Raw genomic sequence first — 10629 nt, 5'->3', positions numbered from 1 at the left:
TTAACTCACCAACAACTAGGTTAGTTATGATACAATTACCGCACTTAATGATTGCAAGGATCTTAGGGAACTAGATCCACTTTTATAGGGATTTTGGAGGGAAGCAACCCTCCTTCCAAGGAGGCATGGGGGTGATTGGGTGAAAGAAATATTTGGTTCAACCCAATCTATGGTCGGGTGGTACGTGGAAGTCCCTAACTTGGTTGGCATTTGTATATGTTATTATGTGTTTATTCTTATCGCGATTAATGAGCATGAGTTTTGATTTTATGTATGATTTTATGATTGGTTTGTCATGGTTCCATTCTGGTTAAATTCTAGTTACATGCATGGTATATTTCTCATTTTATGATGTGCTCTTGTTATGGATCCATTCCATGGTTTTATGGGCTCTTAGTTATCTTATATGAATGCATGAGCTAATGTGTGTTGTTGCAACTTGTAATAGAGAAGCAAACCTTCTTGATGATTCTTTGATGATCTTAATGAAATATTAAACATGTATGCATTCATGAGCTACATGTACTTTGCTTACAAAGTGTTTGCATAAATGACTATTGTGTATTTGTGATTTAAGTATGATTAGGTCCTGGAAATTGATTTTGGATGCTCCAGTAGATGGATGACAGAGTTCTGGAAACTTTTGGCTAGATTTGGGCAATGGCTGTAAGACTGGCCTAAGAATATGGAACAAAGTCCCTGGCCGCATCCACAGAACTAGGGAATATTGGCTTTAGCTGCATAGAGGAAGGCTTGTGTGTGCAACTAAAGACTTTTTTCCATATGCACAACTTGGCATTCATGCGGTTGGGCTGTAAAGTCAAGTAAAAAGAATTTTCCAACTCAGGGAAGGATCACCAGTGAGTGTTTCCTAACATCTAGATGATCAAGTGTCCCTGGGAGGTTGCAATAAAGTTTCAAGATAGTATGCCCCACTTCCATAACTGGAACTTGGTTGTTGGGTCATGAATAGTAACTCTTAGCTCATGTTTACTGTGGAAAGCTTGTAAAAGCGGGTAAATGTGAGGTGGGTGTTACAATAAGAAACCTAATAACAGTGTACTAAGATGAACCAAATTATATATGTGTGTGTTTGTGTGGTATTATTTTTATGATTGGTGTGATGTGTCATGAGATGTTGAGATACATTTATTCGAGTGAATTCAAATTGGTTTGTGTTCTAGTCAACTAATATTTGTAGGACCCATCGAAGCCCATATTTTGACATGGTAGATTGCTTTAACAACCTACTTCACCCCACTAGTTAAGATGATACCAATACCACTATTTGCATATTATAATCTCAATTGATGGTCAAATGCTAGAGAGAAACAATTTGACTAATGATTTCATGCCCATGTATATTTCTCGGAAGTATTTAGATAATGGTGTTGAAAGATAAAAATGTTATATGTTTTAGAGTGTCTTTTTTACTATTTCTCTACAATGGTTTTCTTTTCCAAAGTAAGGTTTATGTATTTAGGGGGAGATAGGGTGAATGGTCTTGGAAGTGCAAATATATCTGATATGACTCTCTATAGATGAAACCAAGGTATGAGAGAGATAGCCCACAATATATTTGATGTGTAGAGGTGCCACTTCATGACCTATGAGAATGGACACATAGAGAAGATAACACATGAAGAGAGAGTTGAGAAAAGGCTATGAATGCAAGTTAAGAAGTCTCAAAGATTGAACATTGAGTAGTGTTTTGGATAGAAGGGAGAGTCCACATTGGAAACAAATAGGAGATACAAAGTTTGAGATAGGTCTAATGAGCGTTACTATTTGTCATGGATTTTTGGACTACAAACATGAATGGACATGAAAACGAGCCTAAATTTGGTTGAGGGAATGTTAAACTAGAGAAGAACAAATTTGATGGGATCATAATGGAAGATTTGATAGTCTCACAATGGTAGAGTAGTAAATTTGATAGGTTCAAATGGTAGAGTGATAGATTTACTAGACTCAGAATTGTAGAGTGGTTTAGATCTAATGGGAATAGATATAGAGATGCATTTCTAAGTAGGGATCAAGGAGTCCACTCTTGATTGCATTTCATGAAGGTGATACATTCATAAATACATAATTTTATGACCTTTGTTTTCATCTTCCAAGTTTCGATGACTCTTCCTATTCTCCTAACTCTTCATATTTCTCCTAGTTATTTACAAATATTTATAATTACCTCAGTCCCTAAGCATTAGTTATCTAATACGTGAAGTATGCATACAAGCAATCAATGACAAAAACTTGAAGCCCAATTGATTATATCCTAGAATTTTTAACCAATTATGTGAGATGAAAAAATCACCAAATTTATGTCATTTAAGCCAATATTGGAAAATGAAATGATGGTGACCAATGTGAGTGTTACAAGTAGTGTTACTACTGCAAATTAATTCAATCACCATAAACATAAAGAGTTTCACCATTCCATGAAATAATTCATAATCTTCATAAGCTTAAATGCCAAAATTTCAAGTTGTAGTGCCAAATGTTGCTCACTTAGAGGGATTCACAATGTGTTACAATATAAAATTCTTGGAAAAAAAAATCTTTAATTATATCCCATTCACCAAAAACATTTAAATTTATGTCCAATGTCATGAGATCATCTACCAAATGAATTCTTACATGAGAGGATAAATGAATGCTTACATGAGAAGATAAGTTCCAACTGTTAGGTTAATAGTTTATTGTTGCTATGTTAAGAAAAAATAGATGTACTTAAGCAAAGAGAAATATCAAAATATGTTCTTTAAAGCACTATTCTTAAGCTTGATTTGTAATCAACATTTACAACAAAATGATAGTCCATTTTGAACTCATTTAATATAAAAAATAAGTAAGTGCAAAGTGCTAGCAACCCAAATGTAAAATGCTTAAGAGTCATGAGATATAATGGATTTTTATTAGAAACTTAGAGCTAAAACAATGTATGAAAATAGTAAAGAATTAAGATGCCAAGAAATGAGGGTATAAAAAGTTTATTTATTTATGCATATATTTATTCACATGTTAAATATTGCATCAAAGAGAACCTTTGGGTGTTAAAACCCTTAACCATAGATTTCAACCATGAATAGAAACTGGAAAAATGACTTAAATCATTTTACTTAGAGAGCTAGCCATTCCATCAATAAGGGCATCAAATTTTCATGAGAAGATATGAGGAACAAAATAAGCTAAATGTTGCTAAAATGTGAATTTTAAGACTAATTCATTTTGTTTCCTTAACAACACATGAGTGGGAAGAACAAGCTTGAAGTATTATTATGTCATCAACAATTTAAATATGCATTCAATTTTTCATTTAATTATTGAGTTTTTATTTTTATCTTTAGAGAAAATGGGTGAAGATCTATGTGCAGAAAACAACAAGAAATTGATTAGATTCACCCATAATAAGAAATCAATTTATGTAAAGCCACTTATAGAGATTGACCTATAATAAAGACTCAAGTTTGATGTATGATATCCACAAAGGTTAGTTGAAAACCCAATAAAAAGTAATCTAAATTTGAAATGATATGCACGAAAATCCTAGATTGTTTGATTTGGAAATTTTAAAAGATGGTTGGAAATACCAATGAAACTAGCACTTGGGCTATGGTATCCATATTACACTAAAATATTTATCCAATTGTCTTAATTTTTGAAGTCCCCATACATCAAGAAAAATACTTATAAGAGCATCAAACTAAAATATTATGAAAACTTGCAAAGATTACAGGGAGGTTAATTCTATAGGAATAAACCTAAGTATCACAAAGTGAATCTTATATTAATTTGGAGTAAAGAAATAAAATATTGGGAGATTTAATTCTAATACAAAAAATCTAGCTTGGAATTCAATAAAAAAATGAAATAGAAATACAATTCATACCTCACTTGTAATATTTTTCCTTGTGATAGCTCATTCCTCAATAAAATTTGCAATTCAAATCTCTCTATTATAACCCTAGAACATTTCTTAAAAGAGAAAATATCTCACAACACAACTATCAAGAAGTTCTTTCCACTTTATTTCCAACAAGAGAAAATGAGGGAGGTTCCCTCCTGATATAGATAAGGGCCTCCCTAAACCATGCATACAATACCATGAGTTGGAAATGATATAATGTGTTCATACCATGTGATCCATTGAAAATCACAAGGTAAAACCATGAGTGCCTCAATACAATTGGAGAAAACCTTCAAACATGAGCAACCCTCCTCAATTAAGGGGTCAAAAACCATGCTAGAAACCTTTGTTGGAATTTTGGCATAGGAGTGGCGCTACGGTACAGGTGTTGTCCTTGATGGCAACTCTCTTTGAAGACAGATCTCAGTCCAGACTACAAGAATGAAGAGAAATTTCATATACGCAGGTTCATCAAGCCCAAGTTGCATATACACGCCGGTACGATATGTACTAAGTCGCGGATACGCAGTCTCTCTATATACGAAGTCGCGTATACACGCAGTTTCATGAACATAAAAGAGCGTACATGTCGAGAAGTTTTCTTTTGGTCCGTGGTAGTTAGTCCTCGGTACTTGAGCCTATGTTTTTGGACCAAGGTATCTCGATAGTCGTGTTGATCCCGAGTTTTGAAGTTGATGGTATTGTATTACTATGGTTTTGGACCGTGGTATTGAGGAGGGCCTAAGGCTATATAAGGAGAAGAAGATCATTAGGCAATTGTATCGAAAAAGTCTAATGAAGAAAGAGATCTAGTATGCAGGTTCTGGGTTGATGATACATTGCTTGATCTGAGCTAAGGAGAGATCACACTGGTTGATGGATGACTAGATCTAAGGATAGATCGGGATCAAATTGTTTGAAATGAACTATCTTTATATGGTTGATTATGTGTATTTTTAGATCTGCATACTGACGCAATGTTATGTTCTGGGTATGACTGATGTCTGGTACAGCTGCAAGTTATGAGAAATTATTTTTAGATCTGTACGCAGGTTGTCTTTGGTAAAAGCGTGTGTATACGCGGGTTGGTTTCATTGAAGTAGCGTATATCTTTTGAAGCTTAATTTTTGGGGTTGCAGTTGGGTCTGACTGTTATTGCAGAAGTTCTGTAGTCTGCTCTATGTTCTGGTGACTGGGTGTTGACAGGGTTTCAGTGGTTCAGTGATTCAAAGATTGATGATGCTAGTATGATCTGTTATGAAAATTGATGAATTGTGGTCTTCAGATTGTAATGTTGTGCTTCAGGAATATCCAGTCTGAAAATGTATGAAAAGTGGTTCCTGAAGGAAAGAAGATTGTAGGCCAGCACCTACGTACTAGTATCTTAGCTAGTATAAGAGCAAAGGGGGTTGGAGCTCCCTTCCAGGAGAGTCTGGAAAACGAGAGAAGGTTGTAGCCTTCTGCAGGTTGTAGCCTGTGTACTGGTATAAGGCTGCACCAGTACAAAAGATTGTAAACTGAAGTTTCTTATTAAAGAAAGATAGAGACGACTTGCAGCAGGTGGTTTTCACCCACATTGGGTTTCCACCTTATATCATGGTGTTCATGTGTGTGGCTTTTGTGTGATGATCTGTTCTGTTATACTGCACCTGTTTACTTTTAATATGGTTAATAATGTCCTGATGCATTTACTAAAGATAAAGTAACTGAATCATAAGATTTCTGGTTATACGCTGGTTGCTTTAGACACAGTAGCGTGTACATGTTGGTTCACTTAACTGAAGTAGCGTATATGATTCTGAGTATGAAATTGAAAAAAATTTATTGATCTGATAATACTGATTCACCCCCCCCCCCTCTCAGTATTATTTCCAACAACCTTAAGCACCCTTCTTAAACCAAGGAAAGAGCCAAGAACCCCCTCACATGTGTGGGAAACAAGGAAGATAAGTGGTACATCCTTCTAGAAGGCTTTAGAGCCATTGCATTTATGAATATACAAAAGAACAAGTAGTGCGCTCTTCTAGAAGGTTGTGGAAGCATCACACATGTGAGCTAGAAGAGAGAAAATGCACCCAAAGGAGTGTTCACATATGTCACAAGTAAAAATAATCTCTAACAAGCTAAAAATCACCCCAAAGTGTGAAAGAGCCCCTCAAAAACAAATGCAACCACATGATATCAAATAAACAAGAAGGAACATATGTATACTAGTAGCAGTCAGGTGCTGGGGAGTGCAGTGTAGAGTTGGCAGTAGTTCACATATGCTCCTTCTTGTGTTTGGTATCTAGCATCGACCAGAGACTTAACCAAAATGAACTTAGGAATATGTTGTCCCGATTAGAGACAATGGACTGTGGGATCCCAAAGTGTACCCACACTCGCTCAAAGAAAAGCTTGGTAGTGGCCTCTACTATGATACTCTTCTTGCAAGCCGCCATAATTGCCATGTTAGAGAATCTGTTGGCAACCATGAAAACACAATCATTGTCATGCTTAGTAGAAGGAAGGCTCGACATGTAGTCCATGGAGATGGATTCCCAAGGTCGATTAGGAGTAGGCAGAGGAGTATATAGGCCTTGCTTCTTGATGGTTGGTTTGGAAATGACACAGACATGGTTTAATGTACCTCCTAACATCCTGATGAAGGTTCAGCCAATAATAATACTTTTGCAGTACTGCCACTATTTTCTCTACTCCGAAATGTCCAGTGACCCGACTGTAGTGCGCCTCCCAAATCATCTTGGCAAGCTCGCTTAAATGAACACAGATGTGTCCTAGGTGGCATAATAGTGCCTATTGGATGTGAAAATTTTAAACTTTCTTACCTTCCAGGAGTGTCTAGTATGTTCTACCGAATTCTAGATCACTCTCGTAAAGAGGTGGCCACCCCGAAGTCTAGTGCCCACAGGATTCAAGAACAGTGATCAACGCCATGACTGGTGGTCGGCTGAGGCAGTCTGCAACATTATTGGTGTTTCACTTCTTTTACTTAATGTTTATATGTAATTGTTCAGGTATGTGGACCATTTCTGATGGTGATCGTTCTGCAACTTCCCTTGTGTCTGTATGAACTGCAGGGGTTGGTGGTATGTGTGGATGACCATTTCCTTCCATAGAATGTAATGCTTCCATTGACTACAAGCCTGCACAATGGAATACATTTATTTATCTTAAGTGGGATACTTTCGAATTGTGTTTGAAAGTGTCTCACTATGGTAAGCCACTGGATGCCCCTGTTGAGTAAGAATTGCACCAATAGCATAGTCGGAGGTGTCTGTCTCAATCTCAAATGGTTGTTGTAGGTCTAGTAATGTGAGCACTAGTGCAGAGTAGAGGCGGTGCTTCAACTCGGAAAATTCCTTCTGTTTGGTTTTAGAGTTTTTTTTTCGCTTCGCCCTTGGTGACTTGACTTAAAGGCCAAGTGATATGAGAGAACACCAACACGAACCTGTGGTAGAAATTGGCAGGACCCAGAAAGATACAGAGCTCTGTTAGAGTGGTTGGCGCTGGCCAATCCCGAATGACTTGTATCTTGGCTGGGTCCACATGCACACCTTGCTGATCAATGATGTACCCCAGATATTGAACCTGGGTCATGCCAAAAGAACATTTCTCCAAATTGGAACACAATTTTTTTTATCACAGGGTTTGAAGGACCTGTCAAATATGGCGGAGGTGTTCTTCCCAACTCTAGCTGAAGATCAAGATGTCATCTAAATACACCACCAAAAATGCATTGGTGAAGGGTCAAAAGATGTCTTCCATCAATATCATGAAGGTTGTGGGGGCATTTGTCAAACCAAAAGGCATGACCAACCATTTGAAAAGGCCCTCCTTGGATTTGAAGGCAATCTTCCACACATCGGAGGGCTCAATAAGCACCTTGTGATAACTGGACTTCAAGTCAATCTTGCTGAAATATTTTCCCCCTTAAGATGGTCTAGAAGATCATCAATTCATGGGATTGGGTACCTATTCTAGACAATGATCTTGTTCAGTGCCCGATAGTCAATACAAAGTCTCTAGGTCCCGTCCTTCTTCTGTACCAATACAATCGGGCTCCCACAGGGTGATGAGCTTGGCCTGATGTGCCCTTTCTACAACAACTCCTAAATTTTCCTCTTGATCTCATCATTCTCTAGAACAGAGCGTCAATAGATCGGTCCATTGGGTAGTGGCACGCCCAGGGTCAGATCGATGGAGTGCTTGACTTGACAGTGCAGAGGTACCCCTGTAGGTGAGGCAAAAATGTCCCTGTACTCCTCCATGACCTTGTCCATTTTTTGTTTTTATGTGGATGAGCCCTGCTTGGAAGTCGTCACCACAACCTTCTTCTTTCCCTGAGGGTGGATCATAAGGAAATTTTTTTTCCTATTCTGGTAAATGATCTTACTACATTGCTTTGTAGCGATTAAAGAGATGGTAGTGGGCAGGGCTACCTCTGATATCTTGTACAACTTATTGCCCAAAGTAATAACCACAGAGTGAGGTCTAGACTCATATGGAGCATGTCACTTCCAAAAGTATGGTTTTCCTAATAATACATCACAAACTTCAAGAGGAGCAACATCACATAGTACCTCATCCATAAAGGGCTTGATGTTGTAGGGAAGGTGACACTACTGGTTGACATGAAGATCTCATCCTTGGTGAATTCACCCGATGGTGTACGACTACAGATGTGTTGCTTTTGGTAGGCCCAACCACTTCACAACCTCTACTGAAATGAGGTTCTTTTGGCTCCCATTTTCGACAACGAATTGCAGTGGAGAACCCTTCACCCACATCTATGAGTGGAAGAGGCATTCCCCCTCCTTTAGATCTTCAGGCTCATTCTTCTAGATCTTGGTGGTGGCCACGGTGGCACTGGGCTACACATCAATGATCTACTTTTCTATGTCATTCCCCTTGTTGGGTTCTGACTCAAAGTCAGAACATGCATCTCATTTAGGATCCTTTCGCTTGGCCAGCAATGACTGCTTGGCCCGACACTGACTTGTGTTATGAGTGGAGCTCTTATGAAACTCACACCATTTTCCCATGTCCTTTGTCTTCGTGGTGTTGTTATTTTCTTGCGGCTTTGGCGGGTTTTCTTGGGTCGCTAGGCCTAGGTTTTTCCCTTTGCTTTGTGGTTTGGTGACACCTTTTCCTTGCTTCGGATTCACAGATCGAAAGTCTCGCTTCTTTTGTTTAAACTTCTTCTCAATCTTGACAGTGTATCGGTATGTCGTGCCGAGTGAGGATATGTCTAGGAACTTAACCTCGTGCTAGATGTACTTGTGTAGATAGCCGTGGTACTTGAGTACTAAATGTTGCTTAGAATCCTTGACACACAACTTCATGCGGAGGGTATGGAAAACATTTGTGAACTCTGACACATCTTGGTCCCTTCCCTACCGTAGCGTGGTCCACTTTATGTATTTATCTTCATATCTCCCAAGAGGGTAATATTTTCCCTTGATGGATGAAAAGAGTGAGGATTCCCTCTCGTCCTTTTGTTCACAATAGGTTTCCCACCAGTCCTTGATGTGTGGGGTAGCTTTGAGAAGAGAAAAAGTAATATTTTCCCAATTGGAAAAGTCATGAACTCAAAAATATCCTTCCAATAAATTCAACCATTTATCTATGATGTCTGCATCTATCTAGCCCTCAAATATGGGAATATAGAAGTTAAGTTTTACCTTAAAAGGAGGGGCACCTCCAGAGTGGCTGTTGGATGAAGATGCATTAGTTGTGGGTAGTCATTAAAGGATCTGGGAAAAGTTATCTATCATCATGTTCTTTTGTCACTCGAGGGCTTTCTCAAGCAATATTTTGAAAGGATCTCCTATCCCCTTGTCTTTCTTTTCTTTCACCATGCGAGGTCATCGAGGTTTGTAAGGTGGTCTTGTAAAGGTTCAATCGAATCGAGCTCTAACTCCTTACACCCTGGCCTCGTTGGGGACATGTAAAGAAAAACAGAGAAAGAGTAGACTGCTCTGATACCACTGATCCAAACTTAAATAGGAAAACAACAAATTACACATATAACCATAAATACAGAAATGTAGCAGAGATAAGACTTCATTTCATTAATATCATAATACTGAAATATGCTTACAAACATAATAGAAATAAACTAGCTTGAGCGATGATAGCTTATGTCTGAGAAGAGATGTGGCAGCTACATGCCTATGAATTGTGTTATAATGAGGCTCAAAGGCCTATTTATTATTGAGAAACAATAGAAAACCCTAAACATAAAAAACCTAACCATACGAGATGAAGCACCAAAACTGTGGGCCCCATTTGGGTAAACTAGTACATCAACTTCCAGGGGTTGTAACTTTGGCATACGATCTCTGTTTGGCTATAATAATACTTCGTTTCAAATATCTCAAAGAGGAGGCTAAAAACAAACAAAAATTCTAGTTTGGGACATTTTCAGTCTCTTCGTTTTCCTTAAAAATGTTGTTTATGGCCTCAAAACAACTCTGAAAGTTTAGGACGTGAAAAACTACCAAAAATAATAAATTGTGCTACAATTAAGGAAACCAAAAAACTAAAAGAGATAGTGTTGGGGGTCCAAGTGGAATAGGTGAGTGGCCACCAATATCCACCTGGATCATGTAGCAAGGGTGATAGTCCTGCTGCAACAATTCCGAATTAATTTGACTAATGTCCTTGTTGCAATTGCACTAGACCTTGCTCATTCGGCAAGTTGGAGTTTCACACTC

Source organism: Pinus tabuliformis, chromosome 8 (genome assembly GCF_031772625.1).
Source record: "Pinus tabuliformis cultivar Carrire ecotype Pingquan chromosome 8, CPIR1, whole genome shotgun sequence".
Classification (NCBI taxonomy): domain Eukaryota; kingdom Viridiplantae; phylum Streptophyta; class Pinopsida; order Pinales; family Pinaceae; genus Pinus; species Pinus tabuliformis.
The sequence above is the reverse complement of the archived record's forward strand: the minus strand, read 5'-3'. Positions refer to the sequence as shown.